This window comes from Anas platyrhynchos, chromosome 16 (assembly GCF_047663525.1).
Source record: "Anas platyrhynchos isolate ZD024472 breed Pekin duck chromosome 16, IASCAAS_PekinDuck_T2T, whole genome shotgun sequence".
NCBI classification, from domain to species: Eukaryota; Metazoa; Chordata; class Aves; order Anseriformes; family Anatidae; genus Anas; species Anas platyrhynchos.
This window is the reverse complement of record NC_092602.1, coordinates 14,869,132-14,889,221: the sequence shown is the minus strand read 5'-3', so window position 1 is coordinate 14,889,221 and position 20,090 is coordinate 14,869,132. Positions and strand designations below refer to the sequence as shown.

The window sequence follows — 20,090 nt, the reverse complement described above, 5'->3', positions numbered from 1 at the left end:
GACTTTAAATACAGTTAGGAATTCCTAGTATTCTGCATTGTGCTGCTAGCAGAACCAAAGCCCACAAAAGTTGTTCTGGCCAAGGTGTGACCCTGTCTAGTGTACATATATGTACTGCTACTGTACTGCTACTTAACAGCATTAAAATATTCTTTTATTGTTCCAGACTACTTTTTTTTTTTTTTTTCCTGAGTACACATTCCAGTGGAATTTATAGTCTGCATTTTCAGGTATATGTGCAAGCCTCATAAAGTAAAACTAGTAGTTTGTAAAGTGAGTTTTTGTATGAGTTCAGGCTTTGCCTTTTTAAGGACATTTCTAGCTTAAAATGGAATAAAGTCCTTTACAATGTATCAGTTCTTCTTGAGAAGTGACCCATACATTATGCAATACTGATCAAGACATAAAATGAAATACACACACTGGGCAAAAGTCTAGTGCAGATTAATGTCCGAGCCCATCTAAGAACAGAAATTTGTTGAAGTTCATGGTCTGTAATCTTTGTTGTGATTCTCTTTCTCCACACAGAAAACTTCAACCATCATAAGAGGTGCTTAAAAAGTGAAACATGAGTTGCATCTTTTTTAAAAAAGAATAAACAAACTGATACTCAGAAATCCCATAATGAAAACTTACTGTCTCTACTAAAGCACGAGATGGCTTTACTGTCCATTATGAATTAGCATCTTCTTTAAATACTACAAAATGTTCAACACATATGAACAGTTGCTATTTACTATACTATAGGCTATAAATCAACTTTTCACTTGTGCTAAAGTATTACAGTAAAATATTCCACCTTCCACAGAAAATCAGTTTTGACAAGGTACTTAATTTTATTTTCAATAGATAGATTAAAAGTGTGTTTTGCAATTTAATTCAACTGAATATTTTTACTGGCCAAAACCCATAAAGTCCAAGAAACTGTATAAAGCTACCTGGCTACTGCAAGGAAAATAAAACCACAGAAGAAGAATCTTGATCTAGACATAGTTAAGACTTCGTTTACATTTCCCCTTCATTTGTGTGAGCTGGGTATAGGTATCCATTTTAATCCCAGGTACACTAAAAACTTTACTAACTCTATGCTACATATGCATGTACCATACTTGTGTACATATGTCATCATTATTCCTATCCAGCTGATAGCAGAAATTTGACCCACCTAAATGAAAATGCTGTGGAATCTTTTGCTAAATCTTAATTTGCTTGGTCACTTCCAAAAGCCTGATTTGCAAAACCAGGTTACAAGATTTTTTCTTCTGGAGGAGTTTAGCAAGGACTGAAGAGGCTGCTACATAGAAGAATATAAAAAACACAATTAAGGACTTTAACTAAAGTCAGAAGATGTTAATTGGGAGCTTTCTGTTGATGTCAGCAAGTAAATAAAACCAGTCAGCTAGATCACACTCTACAATAAGCACAAAAGGCCATTTTCAGAAGTTGTTTTTCACTGAAGAGTAAAAAGACATTGGTCCTGCTTCTGACCCCACATTGCACATATCTGTATATGTGTACCAATAATGGCCATTCTATGCTGACATGCTACTAAAGTCCATAACAACAATAAGATGATTCAGCAAATGTTGAGAAAACCTATAGCACGGACTTCCACAATAACATCTGTCAAACCAAACATGTGAAAAAACTTTTCAGCCAATACCAGATAAACAGAGGCTGTGGTTGAACACAGCAAATGCAGTTAATTTGTCTAAAACTGCTCCGTAACGTAAGACTGTTGAGGTATATACACTTGTTTAGCTACAAGGTTACTGGAAATAAATGCATAAAACTAGGTCCTTTGTCTGGTGTATTTGTAAATACTGTGTCTGTTGCCTCAGTTGACTCTAGGTTAGTTCCGGAGCACTGCAGAAGAGGGTAGGTCAAGTATTTTCTTGGCTCTGAGCCCTCTGTAATGCCTCATTCTAATTTAGCAAATAGCTGAGAAGCACCAAAGCATGCACCACCAAAATATAGATTAGAAAAGTATTTTAGGCTTTTAGGGTTTGTGCCAGAAGAACCCAAACATATAACTAAAGGGATTTAATTTGCTGCCCCACAGAAGCTATATGTACTCCTTTAGATAAGGTTCATTAAAAGCCAAAGTTTCTAAGGACATGCCCTACTTTGGAAGGAGTTCAACTTACTCTTGCTGCCTTTCATTCTGTTTACAAGTCAAGAAAAAAGTATATTGAAAAAGAAAAGTTGGCAGGATACCTGATCACACTATGGATGTAATGAGCCATTTCAGGATTCCTGATTACTTCTCAAATAGGAAGGTGCTGATGACTATCATGCTGAGAGCCATGCGACTGCACCACCTTCTGGTCCCTGTCCAAAGTGGATCAGAGATGTGCTTCCTTAGGGTGGCTTGCCTACACAGACATGGAGACACACAGAATCACAGAATCACAGAATTTCTAGGTTGGAAGAGACCTCAAGATCATCGAGTCCAACCTCTAACCTAACGCTAACAGTCCCCACTAAACCATATCCCTAAGCTCTACATCTAAAAGTCTTTTAAAGACTTCCAGGGATGGTGACTCCACCACTTCCCTGGGCAGCCTGTTCCAGTGTCTAACAACCCTTTCGGTAAAGAAGTTCTTCCTAACATCTAACCTAAAACTCCCCTGGTGCAACTTTAGCCCATTCCCCCTTGTCCTGTCACCAGGCACGTGGGAGAATAGACCAACCCCCACCTCTCTACAGCCTCCTTTAAGGTATCTGTAGAGAGCAACAAGGTCGCCCCTGAGCCTCCTCTTCTCCAGGCTGAACAAGCCCAGCTCCCTCAGCCGCTCCTCATAGGACTTGTTCTCCAGGCCCCTCACCAGCTTCATCGCCCTTCTCTGGACCCGCTCAAGCACCTCGATGTCCTTCTTGTAGCGAGGGGCCCAAAACTGAACACAGTACTCGAGGTGCAGCCTCACCAGAGCCGAGTACAGGGGGACGATCACCTCCCTAGCCCTGCTGGTCACACTGCTTCTGATACAAGCCAGGATGCCCAGTGCAACAGAAATCAGACAGTGGCAGCACAAGAGGAGAAAGAAGTTTATATTAAATGCAGAAGCCCAATGTGCTGCTGAGAGCTCTGCATTTCAGTATCAAAGCGTGAATCAGTCAGCTCCTTTCAACAAGTTTATTATACACCCAAGAGCCACTGGCATTCCTGAAACAACAGCTTCCACTTTAAACTAAGCTTCTTTTAAGTAAGGACACTTGACATAGTATTTCCAAAGGCAAGTAAGGATCAAAGCAAGGATTTTGCTGTATGTTCAGTTGTTACTTGACTTTGCTATGTTTCTTTACAATGGCTTACTTTGTTAGGCTCTTGGTCACTGTAACTTATGAAGATGCATAGTATTATACATGTAAAATGAAATGCTAGTGATTAGAGCCAGCACTGTATGTACCAGCAGTCTGAATAATGGAAGTATGTGTTTGTCAACATGATGGTTTGCATGTCAGCTAGTTCCCTTGACTTGCCAGAGGCTGGTAAGAATGCCCCTGCTTAGAGACATACAACTGACTTCATTTTCTGCCATTTTTTAGCATGGAAAATTTGAAAATACTTCACACAAGCTTTTGGTGCCTTTCAACCTCGCCATTAATTTGGACTCATTAATCACCTGCTGCTTATGTTACGAGGTTCTTTTTTAAGCAGGGTTCCAGGACTCCTCTATGACCACAAAGCCTCCCTCTTCCCAGGACCTGAGTTAGCCTGTAGAAAACCAGACTCCCCATATTACAAATTCAAGCCACAGGAAGGACCAGTTTGAGAAGACAACTAGTATGATATTCAAATGCATTGTATCTGCAGGTTGCATAGATACCAGGAATTCTGCAGTTAGAGGACTAACAATTTTCTCAGGGGGAAAAAGAAAAAGATTTCTACCATCTTTCTTTGAAATCCCTTTCATGAAAGGTAAGAGTGTATAGTGTTAGACCAGCATTTTGGCCTTCCCGGAAAGAAAAAACAGAGGCTAGAAACACTGAGGCAACCACATCAGTAAAGAAGTTGGGAATGGTTGCATTTTCTTAGTAACAGCATCACTAAGTGATACATCATGCACTTGCCTACATGGTGTAAATAGATAAAGTAGAAAAGCATATTCATAGCTTTTTTCTTTTTTCTTTTCTTTTTTTTTTCTTTTTTTTTTTTTTTTTCACGGATGGGAAAAACAGATTAGAAGTGCAACAAATCTCTTAATTACTTAAAACTACATGCTTGTTACTGCAATCTATTTCTGTCCAGTTTAATCTTTTTAACACTGTTTTTACATCCTAAGCCTGGCATGTCTTTATTGTGACACTTGTTTGCTTTTGTAAACAAAAAATCTCATGAACTAAAGAAGTTGCAGCTGTCTTCCAATGCTGGATTAGACCAGAGAAAGAAGGCAGTAATGGACCTTTCCACTGCTCAAGAAGAAAGAAGGGTGCACAGTCAAGGAGGAAGCAGAGTAGATAATAGAGCCTTCTTACCTTGCCGAACAGTGTTGACTAGAGTCTCTGGTCCAGGATGAGCACAAGCCTTCAGTAAAAAGCTACTGAGATTCTGAAGTACTCTTTGGTATCTACATCTGTTTTGACATCCCTTACAGTGTCCAGTTACCTCAACAAATCTTTTAGGTGGGTTAAATATTTTAGCTGAAAGCTAATAGGGCTTGTGTTTCCAAAACATCACTAATTATTTATGACCTTAACCTCCCAGACTGGAAGCATGACTTGGTCACATTTGCAGGTGTTTTTGCTTAAACACTGCACGAAAGAAAAGCTTATCAAAGCTACAAGGACAGCTACAAGGACGTTTACTTTGTCACCTATATTGAGAAGAACCTGGCCCAACTATTATGCTGTTGAACAATATTAACTTCTTTCTAATTCCTGCAAAAGAGGACACTTTTCCTTATACCTGTATAAGAAAATGACATGCTGCCATTTCTATCATAGACATAACTTAGTAAGCCATTAAATATGAACCAGTTCACTGAACAGAGAAAGTAAAATGAAAAAAAAACCACACGTAAATTATTAAAATAAATAAATAAATAAATAAATAAAGCCTCAGGCAACATCTTTTTAACTTCTGTCACAAAGAATGCAACCATTTAATTTCAATTCCATGCATCTACTTTCTCCTAATCTTTTGCCTTGCCTTTGGACTAGAGACATTTTTCCAAAGCCTGGGAAAGCTACTTAGCACCGGTGAGACCACACTGGAATACAGTTTTCACTTCTGGACTCCCCATTATAAGAAAGATATGGACATCCTGGAGCAGATCACTAAAGGGATTACAGCATCTGATGTGAGGTGAGCCTGAGAGAACTGTCACTGTTTAGGCTGGAGGTGTCTCAGTCTCTCAGCAGTAATCTTAACGATGTCTGTAAGGATGTGATGGAAAGGAATAAAGACGATGGAATCAGACTCTTCTATGTCACATTCAGTGAAAGAAAAAAAAGGCAAAGGGAAAAAACTAATTGAAATACAGAAAATTCCATGTAAACAAAAACTCTTTTTCAATTTTTCAATTGTGACAGTGGTCAAACACTGGGACAGGTTTCCTGGAATGGTTCTAGAGTCTCCATCCTTGCAGCTACTCAGAAAACAACTCTCCATAGCCATGAGCAAACTGGTCTAAACTACCACTGCTTTAGGCTATGTGATCTCCAGATGTCCCTTCCAATTTCAACGGTTCTGTTACAAACAGACACAGAGCAACAACCTTCAGAAAAACAGATAGGCATTACTCAGGTTAAAGGCTCTGATTTACGGGCTATGATTATGGGTTTAACTATGGATTGGCCAGTAGAGAGCAGCAACAAACCTGCACACATACATTTCAGCCAAAGGCACAAGGCTTACCTCCAGATTAATTTATCTCCTCCTGGCATGGAGCTGGTGAAGGGATGGACCAGGGATGGGTGGCATACATGTATAAAAACTGCTCAGTTATGTTGTAGCTGCGATCAAAACAAAACAAAAAATGAGTGCATTACCTTAGATAAAAAAAACTACACTGATGTTGAACTTTTCAGTCACAGAGAAACATAGTTTGCTATGCAGCAAGGGGCCTTGCAAGAAAAACTGAGTTCATAAACACCTGACAACAGGGGATATGACAGAAGGGGCAGAACTATTCCCCAGTGAGCCAAAAACACTGCAGGGAATGAAGGTCTAGGAGCAACACAAACTACTGAAGGTAAAGCATCATTATGTGAGCCTTGGCCAATGTCAGCTGCTGTGCATCTTGGTAGCTATTACTGTTTAACTGTGCAAATAAGTGCAAGACTTGTTTCCCAGATTCTAGTAGTAGTAGGCAATATATCCACAGGTATTGCGACAGGAAACTTCAAGGGAGATCAGGACTAGAAGCAACGCAGAGCCAGAGCCTAGTACATCCCATACTCTGTACATCCCATACTCATGCAGACTTCTTGTCTGCATGCAGAGTGTTTTTTATGTTAGCAGCAGAGGGGTTATGGCTAGGTATGGCTACATAAGCATGCAGGAGAAAATCCTGTGCAGATATACACACAGGTTCTAGGTAAGTCCTTTAAATATGGTTCCACTGCATTTGAAAACTGCCTAGGACACAAAGATGAACATATGGTAGGATGAAAAGAGGTAGACAAAGGTAACATGACTCAATTGCTGGCCAAATGGGTTGATACAGTTTATTTCTGACTGTGGCTTCCTCTCTTCCCTCTGTAGACATCCACTACTGTCCAAAGGAGCAGAGCTCCGGCTGGCAGTTGGGAAATTTCCCATATCAAGCTGTACTGCTTGGTTGGTTCCCCATGGCATGTTCTAATGGCCTGAGATACTTCGAAAGGGGCTATTTTTAGTGACATATTGTGCACTTTACACACTTGATTCCTACATTGGCAAGCCCACATTTGGTGCCTTATTGACCCTGTTCTAATGCTGGAAAGCACCTTCGTTTTCCCTCTCTTTTGCTGCAATTTCAGGATAAATAAGAGATGAGGTACTGTAAGGTTTTGGCATCCCTTTGTCAAATTATCTGAGTATGGAGCTGTGATGTACCATTGACAGGGTATCTCCTGTGTGGTTCCTGCTTTTGTGTTATGTCATACACAGGTGTTAGCATGTCCCTTGCACACTGGAAAAGGTAAGCGCTTTTGGCATCTTCTCTAGATCTTTTTGCACTAGGCTTGTTGAGATAACGAGCTTTTCTAGACCCCTTCTCTTTTCTTCTTCAGTTACTGTAAGAGGCATAGCAACTTTACTATTTTATTTGAAAAAAAACATTGAAAATTACATCTACTGTGATCAAATCCCCTTAAGTAAAATATAAACCGCTACTTCTCTGAATGTAAAGCCTAAATCAATAATGGACATGAAATCATCAAGTTTAATCTCAACCACAGTGAACCCAAGTAATCACTCTTCTTGATATAAAACTAATTCTGTTTGACAATAAAATACTACTAGTCTGTGCCATAAACCAATGGAACAAATAAGTTTCTTAACCCTGATAGCTGCTGTCCAAAATCATTACATCTCCTCTCCTTAGCGATGAAGCATTTCACTGGAGTACAATTTCAGTTCAATTCCCTTTCTATGAAAAAGATCACATGCACCAGAAGTTTGAAAGCGTTTCTTTTTAAGCAAAGTTTAATGGTGTTTTCTCTTCTACCTGTTTACCAAAATTGCACAGGTTGTACAAGGATCACACAAATAGCACATATGATGCTCCCCAGCATGAGGCTACAGCCTCAAGTTTAAGTGTGTGATGATTTAACTTGAGCTCCAAACGCATGTATTGCAAAATCCATAATCAGCAGCACCGAGGCTGATGTTTCCTTCAAACGCACATAAAGGTAGTTTTTCCAGGAGCTAAATGTTTCCCTCTTGTGCTGGCAAGCAAACATTTCCAGAATTCAGAGGGCTTTGCCAAGGGATCTACCTGCAGGGGCTGCTTCATCGGTTGGCGCCTAAAATGCTGCAGCATTCATTAATACATAGGAGACTGAAATGCATGCCAACACCATGCATTCCTAACACATATGGATGTCAGCAGATACGTGCTAACAGTACCTGGTCACATTCTTGTCATGTTTCACATAACTAGAGCTCCTTGTGTAATTTTGACACCAAGCCCATAAATAAATGTTATTGATAAATAATATCCTTGGACGTACTCCAGACATCTGAGATATAAAAGGTACCTCAGCTGCCCATACAAAGCTTTCAATTACAAAAAACTGAGCCTTGTTGATCTTTAGGGTGATAGCCAACTAAAAACCAAAACACTATTACTCCTGGAAACAGGACGTTTATTTAAGTCATAACTTGTCTTTGCAATAAAGCTGAAGGCAGGCAAGCAGCATGGGAACAAGGAAGGCCTGAGCAGATGCACCCAGCCAAGGCTATGAAAAGACAGTGCTGCTCTGCCGCTGCCTGCGTTGGGGAGAGCAGGCAGTAATAGCATACATCCAGCTGCTTGCTATAGAAAGGCTGTCTGTTTCGACAGAACACACGGGGCGTGCAACAATAGGAAAGTTCAGGGGACATTACCAGTTCTCTTCCTTGAATTTCCTTGCTCAAGAGTCACTGAATCAAGAGATTACATTTTATCAACATAGCATCACTAAAGTGATTCTTTAAAAGGAGGCTTTTCAAAAATACAAACGTGATTTAAGATGCAAATATTAACTCTTGTCTTGCCTATATACAGTCAGAAATCACATCAAGAAGAGAATTAGAAATAAGATCTGCAGGTCTTCTGACCAGTGTTTCTTGTTTTCTAATTATAACTGGAAGAAATGATGTGAAAATTATCTTGCCAACTATCAAGTTTTTGAAAACACATTGCATGCTTTTAGTGCTACTTTAAAGCATGGCAAACAGGAAGCCACAACACTCTTTTTAGAGTGGGAGCAATATCTGATTTCTTTTTTTTTTTCCCCACTGGCTGACTATTTCGCATTGAGATCAGCATTTCATTACACTGGATAGACCCTTCAGTCTCCAAAGCTTTCAAAGCTCTGGATTTTCAAGAGCTCTACTTACATACAGACAACATCAAGTGCAGGGCTAGTTCCAGGATCTGGGCCTGTCTGTGATTTACCTGTCTAGCACACTCCTCTGCTCTTGAAACCTCACTCTGGGGGCTATTATTTTTGTCAAAATTCTTCCAGCAAACAACTCCACATAACAACAGCCAGGCCAGTGAGCAGAGTCTGATCTAAGTCAGTTCCATTCCCATCCAAGTCAGTGAAAGCCTGATTATCTCACTGCTGAAATTCTTGGGTGGAAGTTACTGAACAAGAGCCAATGGCTGTTATCATCTTTTTAACGTCAAAGCTTGATTTTTTTTCCCTCTCCTTTCAATATTTCTGAAAATTTATACCATGTCATTGTCCTTGATAACAGTTTGGCATCTCTGGAGCTGAGAAATTTTAGTTTTTTTTTTTTCCCCAACACCTTTTATTTTTTAATTATTTGATACAGTCATTACACCGCAAGAGGAGGGACAGGAGCATTTGTTACTGTGTGAGCAACAGACATTTCAAATAAGCATTGCAATTTTATAATTATTAGTTCTTTGGGGTAGGTAATGGGAGCAAATAGCTCGAACAGAATGGGCTTTACATTCATTGTGTGCACATAACATCTTTATTTAATTTTTTGCTCGGGCTTTAATATTTAGCATAAGAAGGATATCAAAAATGTAACAGCCCAATAGTCTAAACCCTTGTCAAAAAAAAGAATACCCATTTCTTTACACTCACAAATGTATTCAGAGTGATAGTTAGATGTATAAAGATTTTGAAAGATAATGAATTTAGTATTTTAAACAACATGCCAGATTTTAAATGACAATTATGGCTTTCTGTGGTTCAAGAATCAACATGCTGTTTTTCTTCTGTTGGATAAATACTCATCAGCACCACGACGATATTCTGGCAGTAATCATTTAGAGTTTAGTCAGAAATAGATTCCCATTATTGCCTATCACGAATGATGCAGAAACCTGTCTGGCACTTAAGTATGAAGTTTGAACCCACTGCCTGAAGAATTTGCCTTTTCCTCCCCTCACTGGACTATTTCTCACAAGGCTGGATACATTTGTGGTTGGATAGGCAGAACAATGCAGTCCTGGCACCCATACTACCCCGTGTCCAAAACATTTGTTCTACTAGGCAGCAGATCTGTAAAGGGCAGATAGGCATGGGAAGTGGGGGTGACTGCTTTTCCCATAGGCTTGCTGAACCCCAGACTGAATCAGAAATGTGTTTTCCAGCTTTCCAACATGTTTTATAATGGGACAGAATCAGAAATGCCAAGACACCCATTTGACAAATGCTCAGTCCTTAACACTGGTGTGTATTCTCTCATTTGTATGCATTAGTAACCCAACTGTGATAGTGTCAAATAGCCCCAGTAAAAAAAGGAAGAAGTGTCCCCACCTACCAAGTGATGTTTCCACACCTGAAAAATGTTGGTTTGTTTTTGGAAAGTGTTCCATTTAGCATTAAAACCATTATAAAATTTCACTGAAAATACTTGAAAGGAAATGTTTTAATTAGGTTTCCTTTAGAGACAGGAAGAAAACATATGTTTAAAACTGTTTTAGAAATTAAGGTCTTGTTTTGATTTCTGAAATTCAATTGGAGATTTTATTTTTTTCCTTTTTCTTTATTCCAATAAAATCACAGGAGAGAGGCATGTTTCTAAAGAGAAATTTCTAAACCACATGACTTTCCACTTAAGAGTGAAAATTGACATGGAATTATCTGAATTTACTGCAGAAAACCCTGAATTTCAGCTAATGTTAACTAGAAATCTCTACCTCCAATAACTGAACAACTTACTCTTTAAAATTTATTTCTTTAGGTCTTACAGATGTTTCAAGAAAGATATGCTAATCACTTGTCAGACCCTGATCTGTGAGGAACAGGACTCAGCCATACAGGCAAACTGTAAGTGTCTTATTGAGGCTGCAAACAAACAGTGCAGAAGGTACTTTTTAGATCTATCTATTCCCAGAGCATCTGTCTATTAATTACAGTGGAACTGGAAGAAAAGACTTCAACTCCCATTCAGCTGACAGCTGTTGTGACCACAACTCAATTGTTAGCATTAAGGAAAACATGAAACATATACTAGCTAAATATAAATATATATGTATATATATATATATATATAAAGAAAAACTTTAATTCCAATGATTATTGTTAATGGATATATTTCCTTTTAATTAAATCTGTTCCTTTAACTGCTGATGCAAATTCAAACCTCAGTGTAATCCTGCCACAGTAACTGAGCTGCTCCAGGAGTGGACTTGACTGCGTCCTCACCAAATGAAACAAACCAGAAGAAAAAAATGTCACTTTTACTTTCCAGACTTGCTTTTGCTGCTATTCTAAGCAATGTCTGTGGTTCAGTATGATTCGAATTGAACATAGGTCCTGACAGAAGATCCCTGCATGAAAGAATTGCCTGGACTTTTTAGCCCTGGGAAAGGGAAGCTGCGCAGCTTACCCACCTGTGATTAAGTGGATTCTAGCACCTGCGGAAAGTTCTGCTCAAAACAGGATAAATTTTTAATCCCTCCAAATTGCCTCTGCAGCTGCAGAAGTTTTCTCTTTCTCTCTCTCTCTCTCTTTTTTTTTTTTTATAAGATATTGATAAGGTGGGAGCAATATTCTGAAGGGAGAAAAGATCAACATTTAAAATGCAATCTCCTCCCCATAAGCATCTTCATTGAAGTCATTCATGGATTTTTATTCATGGATTACCTTCAAAATGCCCCTTTGTGTGGTTGTTTTTCCTTCAGAGTATCCTAACTTTCTATAGCGATGACATCATTTTGTGGACTGGTGGAAGGCTATGAAAAAGCAGACAGAGCATTTTCTAATACAAACACCAAAGTTAATAACGTAAGCTCTGCTCTCACTTGTACTAAAGTAAATTCAGCTCACTTATTCCAAATTTCTATTAAAGAGCAACTTTTTCCCTCTGCTTTGCATTTTCTGTTAACCTCCTGCCTTTCTAGGGTCTTCACGGCCATAGAACAGTGCAATCCAGGCATAAAGCACCAAACTAGAAGAATTTAGCTAGTGTTTTCCAGTGTTCAAGGAAAAAGTTTATCCTAGGTCTTTATCCTAATCTGAACCTGCAGAGATTTTTTAAATCCTCATAATCATTGTTTACAGTTAACACCACACCAGTATCCAGAAGACAGCTGGTTGAGTTTATTCCAACAAAATGTGTTTTTAGAAAGTAAAGCAATTGTAATCTAAAAATGTAATGATAGAAGCTTGGTTTTGATGAACTTTGTGGGAAGACTGACCAATTCTGGAATTCCTGGTCAAAACAGTGTTCATAGAGTATAAACACTGTATCTGATTACAGAATCACAGAATCACAGAATCACAGAATTGTCTTGGTTGGAAGAGACCTCAAGATCATCGAGTCCAACCTCTGACCTAACACTAACAAGTCCTCCACTAAACCATACTGCTAAGTTCAACATCTAACCGTCTTTTATAAACCTCCAGGGATGGTGACTCAACCACTTCCCTGGGCAGCCCATTCCAACGCCTCACAACCTTCTCAGTAAAGAAGTTCTTCCTAATATCCAACCTAAAACACCCCTGGCACAACTTTAGCCTTGTTTTCCCTCGCCCTGTCACCAGGCATGTGGGAGAATAGACCAACCTCCACCTCGCTACATCCTCCTTCAATGTACTTATAAAGACCAATAAGGTCTCCCCTGAGCCACCCTTAGGGGGGATACAGACTTTCAGTGAAGACTTGAACTTTGCTCTCCCACACTCAGAACGAGTCACAAACTTCTAAAATACCAGGAATTATAGAGGAAGTTTTACATGTGTGATCTTTAACTGTATTTGTTCCTTCTGAAACAGAATGGCAATTTCTATGTTTGAAATTTCAAAAATATTTCTAGCACAGTAGAACAACTTCCTAACCACGGCAAACTTACGAGACCTAGTAAGTGGTGGGATGTAGTAGTAGGACTCTGCTTGGTGCTACTAAGACGATAAAAAAATCAGTCTCTGCCCTAAATATTGTCATTATTGTGTCAGAAGTGGAGAGCAGGACAACTGATGTGGTCACACACAGAGTCTCACACACAGAGAAGTGAACCGAGACCTTCATGACCCTGTCCTGTCCCAAAGTCTTTCTCATACAATCATCATTTGACTCCCTTCCAGCTGACTTGATTTCTAGTGTAAGGTCTTATGATGAACTGCTAACATGGCAAAGAATGAAATCAGTGATACTTAACCTCATCTCTAGTGTTTTTTTTGTTGTTGTTGTTGTTTGTTTGTTTTTTTTTTTTCCCCACTGCATTCTCTTTTGTACACAGATTTCTCCTGCTTTTATTGATTTGTCAAACAATATAATTTTTTCTTTAATAGATTTTTTTTTTGTTATTATTTTTTTCCTCTCTCTCTTGGTGTTACATTTTAGATAAATGGCAATTGAAAGGATCACAGATGGGTGAACAGGCTTGGAGATACCAAAATTTGTCCTCTACCAAAATGTCCAAAATGTGTGAAGCAATCCTGTCTTTATTTTGATGTTCAACAACAACGTGAGTACTTACTCTTCCCAGCTAGAACTCATTAGAATTCTTTTAATTAAAAACATCTGAAAAAAAATTTTTGACTGTGTACATTTGCTTAAAATTTTGAAATGTCATCTTTGAAATATCAGATTATATTCAAAATTTAACCCTTCTCAGCTTCTTCATTTTTATCCACTCTCATGTTTTTCATGTTTCCATAACACAAAATTATTTAAAATTTCACTTGTACTTCTCATTTATATTTTTAGGTCCAGACATTGAGAAACTCTGTTGCTGCAGCAGGTAAGAACAGCTGTTCTCATTGAAGAAATGTAAAGAAAGGTTAAGCATAGAACCACTATAAATTTTTCTGTTGGAACTAGTTTTCCAATGGAAAATTCCATTTCAAACAATATCCAATTTTTGCTGAAAATGATTTTTTTTTTCCCTACTGAAGAGATGAACTTTCAAAATGCAGTATATTTTAGTTCTGAAATACTGCAATTATGCCCTGTGAGAACTGGCTCCTGTGCCTTTTCCTGTTCTCCTCTCTGACCGGAGCTGTCCCAGCCTGCATCTTGCAGGCTGTGGCACAGACCACTGGCAGGCATGATTCATTACTGGCACTCAGGTCACAAGTGGAGGTGCACGTGGGATGTGAAGCCTGACCCTGGAACAAATACTACAGAGAGCGGGAAATTAAGACAGGATGACAATGCCTGTGAGGAACTAACACTGCAGTAAAACACATGAAGTTATATATATAATAAACCCCAAATCTAAATAATATAGATCAAATACATGACTTCAACTTTTTTGCTGAAAATTCCACACTTGAAAAAGAAAATAAATTCCACTTACAGTTAAAGATTCAGTTTATAGTACCTCTTCAAGTCACGGGTAAATTTAGGACTAAAATTCTGCAATGGGATTTTGTAGTGTTTTGGATGCTTTTCCATTGCATGTCCATACCTTGAATTCTTATTCTGCTTCCTGTTTTCAAAGTAGTGAAACCTTAAATCTCATTTTGAGGACGCCACATTTTGAAACTTGCTGTTGTCTCAAGGGTCAGTATGTGTAGATGACTTCTAACCCAGCCCATGTGCTGTTTAAATGCCCTTGAGTCACCTCCTCTAATGTTGCAACCCCCCTTCTCTTAGATTGTTGTAGGTGTATGTGGAATTTTCTCTAATCCCCAGCTGCAGCCACCCACATTTACAACTGAGCTAAAGAACTTCTCACTCTTAGCCCTGTTCTGCTTCCACTTCACAACTTCTCAAATTTAAGCAGTGAGAAAGTAATTTGAAAAGCAGAAAGTCTCTTGAGAGTTGTATTAATTGTTAGCAGGTAGCTGAAAATTATCTCACCCATGGCTATGCCACAGACAGTGAGAATTAACATTTTACCAAGTATTACAAAAGCCTGACAGTATAACTCTGATAGAATTATAACTATTAAAAACATCCCACTATGTGACATAATCCAATACAAATTCAAGCCTCTTTCACCACTTCTTTTGATTAATTCTGGGTATAATGTCATAATAGTTTAAGCTAATCTAAACATGGATGAGAAGCCATGCTAACAAAAAACAAACTGTTTTGTTAGGTTAGTTTCCATCTGGATCAGCTCCCTGCCCTTCTTACTTTACAGCTGCATGCACAAGTGAAGGTATGGGATTGCACAACCAGGACGGGAAGACATAATATATGGCAGCCTTCATCACTCAGTTTTAGCTGCTAGGTCACCAAAACTTACAATTTGCTAGTTTCCTTTCCTTCCAATTCTGGTTGCATAGTAGTAGACCTTTTCAAGTAAGGGTATAGTTGAGAAACATTTAAACCGTTACCATTAAACTGGCCTACCCGCTAGCAGAAGCGTATATAGTAGTAGCAATACTGCCTAAACATCATGGTGTTGCAGTAAACACTACCACCACTTATCCAAGACTTGTAAATCAGGTTGCAAAGATCACTGTAGGCTTGCAAAATGCTATACTTCTTGTTACAGCTGCACTAACAACCCTATTTAAAACACAAAATACTAGGCCCAGCCAATTTGGGAGCCATTGTTTCAGACCAGGTCTCCTATCCTACTCAGACCCTACCAGTGAAGGCATACTGCCACCCCGCAGAAAACAAAACAGTAGCAAGACCCTCCTAGTTAGCACTATCTCGAGGGAAAGCAGCAAGTATATGAACAGTTGTCACCTACTGAAAGGAACACTTCATTTTTCATTAGGCAGGTGAGTGTATTTGTCACTAGGTTGCAGGAATTGGCTCTGATGTTCAAGTAGTCCCCTGAGTTGGAGTGACTAGGATACAGAAGTACTGTATTCTTCTGTAACACCTGATGATTTGGCTTCATGACTGTCAGAGAGACCAAAATTTTCTTTAATCTACTGTGTAGGCCAAAGGAGAACAATTTAAGTCTAATGTAGGTCTTTGTTATAACATTACTGCTCTGCTACTTTCTTCAGCTAGGCCTATTCCAAATGGGTCTGTAATTGGAGTTAGAAAAAGGAACATTCAGCTACAGTTAGCAGTATGTTAATTATTAAAGGCTAACAGGCCCCACAGTTATTAATATTACAATGTGAATTTCTCTTTCTTATCTGGGGAGGAGAGGGGACTCAGCTGTGCTGTTTAAGAATTGACAGAAGTAGCAATACAATTTGGTTCTTTTTCCACTGCTGACACAGACACCAAAGTAACTGTGTCAAACAAAAATAAAAAAGTGCTTCTCTTTATTGCTAAGCTCCCTCAAAGATTCCACTGCAACACTTACAAGAACAAAAACACAGCTATGTATCCCCGGAGGGAAGGTAGGAATTGCCATCTTCCTCCGGGATATCTAAAGGCTGTCTTGTATGCCCTGATCTGAAAAAAACATTTATGTACATACTTACTTTGCGTATCTCTATGCGATTTGTCCTGACCTTATTAGGTATCTTGATTTTACTAAGATACCTGCAAGTGCTTAAACATTTTCATATGGCATTGCAGAAGCTATGCCATGCAATCTAGAGAGACAAAGGCTGCAGATAATAGTTTATATGGTCATTATTCACTTCCAACTAGAAAACAAGTACATTTATGGATATCATTTCTGCATCCTCTAGCCAACGTCCCTGTCAGTTTATTTTCATGGGGTGCCTGTGTATGTCACTCTAAATCCTCCTGCTCTGCATAGCGAAGCTGTAGCAATGCTAACTTGACATGAAGTGGGCAGAATCTGAGAAGTCTGCAATAATTGCAGTAAGTTTTGCATATGGCAGAATGAAGCATTTGGGCTTCCTCCAACAAGACTGTATTAGAAGTCACTAAGTCACTATAAATAATTTACCCTATGTAGAATAAAGCCATGTTTTGCATATTTGCCATAACAAGTTTGCCACATTGAAATAAATAGGTGTTTTTTTGTTTGTTTGTTTGTTTTGTTTGTTTGTTTGTTTTTTATGTTGGAAGACAAGAAAAAGGAAAAGGTGTTCCCTCTCCAGCTAACTGAGCCCCCTTTCCCTCTGCAGTGCTTTTAGTCATTCTGTAACACCCATTACTCCACCACCACATTAACTCAGTGAGCTGTCCCTACTCAGACCCCATCAACAGGTTATTTTTAAAAAGGAACAGCTACCTGAGATTTCAGCCCTGTGTTGGCCCCATTTCCTGCCCTTGACAGCTTACAAAGATACCAAGGTATGGTGCCACCTATCTGACACAAAATAATGAACACTTGCAAGCAGAACTGAGATGTCCTGAGCACTGTAGTGTACTCTTTAGTGCACATTTTGCTGGGTGGCACTGCCACTCTCAAAGCACTATGAAATAACATTTCAAAGCATGACCTCTTGTAAAGAAGCGCCATTCAGAGTGGGTCAAAATACAGAACATCCAGACCATACAAAATTTTAACATTAAGAACATATTTTTGTCCTAAATTGAGAATCAAAGATTTTTTTTTTTTCACTGGGATAACATTTGAGAGGTTTAAAATATTTTAGTTTTATAAATACTGGTGTTGTCCCTTTCCACAATTTAAGACCACTTCATTTTGAGAGTTCAAGTCATTAACCATAAAGAATAGAAAAAAATAAACATAAAGAATTATATTAAAATTGTGTATCCACAGAAACTAATAAATTGAATCAATAAAATAAGGAGGGTGTAGGGGGAGCTAAACTGAAATTATAAAGTCAAACTGAGTCATTTACATTTTTCCCCATTAAAAATTCATCGAGAAACGACATGTTCCATGAAATGTTTCAATTTCGACAAAACTGCTGTTTTCAGTGGAAAACTCCCATCCAAACATTTCTGAAGTGTTGACTGGTTTGTTTTTTTTTTGGGTTCCTTGCAACAACAGTGCCACCCACTGGCTGTTGCAGTGCTGTCTATGCTCAAGTCCTGCACACAAGAATGCCTGCACTACTTGTTTCTCCACGAAAAGTCGTGTGATGGTATTGTCCTGCAATCACCACTGACCAGAACACTGCAAATGACTGCTGACTGCAGAGCCTACTGAACAACAAGAGTGTGTTAACCAGCTTGTTACAGCAACGACAGTGTTGCAGGTGATGGCGTCTTGCTAATTTTCACCATTGTTGCCACAGTAGAGGACCGCTACCTTGTCTCTGTCTCCATAATAGAACATGAAAGATAGCTGGAGTGTTCTATGCCAAAAATCATTAGGATACTTTGTCTTAATCTCTGCTGATCAGTTAGAGCCCCCAAACACAATGAAGTTACTACCAGTAATTTGGAGACGCAAATTAACACCACTGCATTAGCATCTACCTGGATGTTTCAGGGAGTATGAAACAAAGGAACAACAGGAAGGCATGCTGTTTTCTTTAATGGCACCTTCACACAAAGTATCCCTTATCCATTCCCTACAAAATAAGCTTCAGAGGCATTTACAGAACTGATGACTTGGGAATATTTTGCAGGAGTTAAACACAGCAAACACTACAAACTGACAGCAGTAACACATATGTGTTGTTAGTGTACACAAAAAAAACTAACACATTTTTAGTTGTCAGTAGCAAATAGATTAATTTTATAGATAAAGGTTTATTTCTTTTAATTGGGGGCATTTTCAAGCAAAAAGTATCATTAAAACATGTTGATATAGAATTTGGACAAACCTAAACATTTAATTTTTCCTTCATCAGACATCATAAACTAATCAAAACAGAGGAGTGGCTCCACCTCAGAAAAACAGAGCTTTTTAAATACCAGTCACATATATTTAATTCTCATTTACTAGATTTTACTGAAAGAGTTTAGCTCTTACTTACGTTTCAGGATGAGGAAGAGGTTCCAAGTTTTGGATTTTTTGCACAGGAATTTGAAGTTCTGCTCAAGTCCTGGCAGCACATCACATAAAGCCCCTGGAGTTACTCAAAGAAGCTGCTAAGGCAACTTTAAAACTTGTTATTAAGATACTGAAATACTGTCCAACAGCAGCAAAGAAAGCAAAGCTTTCACAAACTGTACTAAGGGCACTACAATCATCTGAGCTTTACCTGAATGAAGACATTGGCAAGCATGGGCTATGCCATTTTCTGGAACAGCATAATAGCAACAATATGGCATCAGATTAAAGGTGCATCTAGCTCAGTACACTCTGCTGACAGTAGGTAACACATAGTGCCCAGACAAAATGTGTGAGAAATCAAGTAAGTGATCCTGTCCCTCTTAAGACCTCTGAGCTTCTTCGGCAGTCAGAGGTTCAGTGACATCCCTAGCTGCTGGAAACTGCAGCCAGGCCATTTTATTTAACAATCACATATATCTGTCCAATCTCTCATGAATTTGTTTGAGACCATTTATACTTTTGGCTTCTACAGCCTACTATGGTACCATGATCTACAGTTTAATCACATTTTGCACAAAAAATTTAATTCCGCTTATTTGTTCTGAACCAGCAGTTTGACAATGTCACTTGGAGCCCATGTCTTGTTTTACAAAAGACAATAATGTAATGAATAAACTATTCTGTATGTGCCTTCTCTGTCTCCTTCACGATTCTATACTCCATACAACCACTCCATTTCAAGCAGATGAGTACCTGCCTTGTTTAATTTCACCTCCTCTGTAAGCCATGCCCTGCCTCTGATCATCTCTGCCCTATTCCTCCCCATTGTATGTTTTGTATTTTGCCGTCTTCTATGCTTTGTGCCAGTGGTGTTAAGCAACCAGCCAGAACCTGCGTTAGGTTCAGGATGCTAAATCCTTGATTGGAAAGATGGCCATATGCTGCAGGCTGCCTAGTGTTCCTGGATGAGCCCAGTATCATGTTAATATATGCAAGAGATGAATATAACCACAAGCAATGAATAAGCAGCAGGTCATACTCAGTGCCCAATTCTGCAAACATTTTTAATTGTATCATTTCTCTGACTCAGTCTTTAGTAGCCTGGTTGTAAATTCTCAAATACATAATTTGTAGTCTTATGGTGATGATTTATTCTCTAAAGCAATCCACTGCATGAGGCACAGTACAGGGATTGCCATTACTGAATGGACTCAG

General features: G+C 38.8%; 1 long non-coding RNA gene across 1 annotated transcript in view; it reads right to left on the bottom strand.

The window, feature by feature from the left end:
* The window catches only part of LOC139998800 (uncharacterized), a 117,902-nt gene that overhangs the window by 62,863 nt on the left and 34,949 nt on the right, over positions 1–20,090 (bottom strand). The window contains exon 2 of the long non-coding RNA XR_011803748.1: positions 5,861–5,958. This is a non-coding gene — a long non-coding RNA (uncharacterized lncRNA). The remainder of the gene's footprint in view (positions 1–5,860; positions 5,959–20,090) is intronic.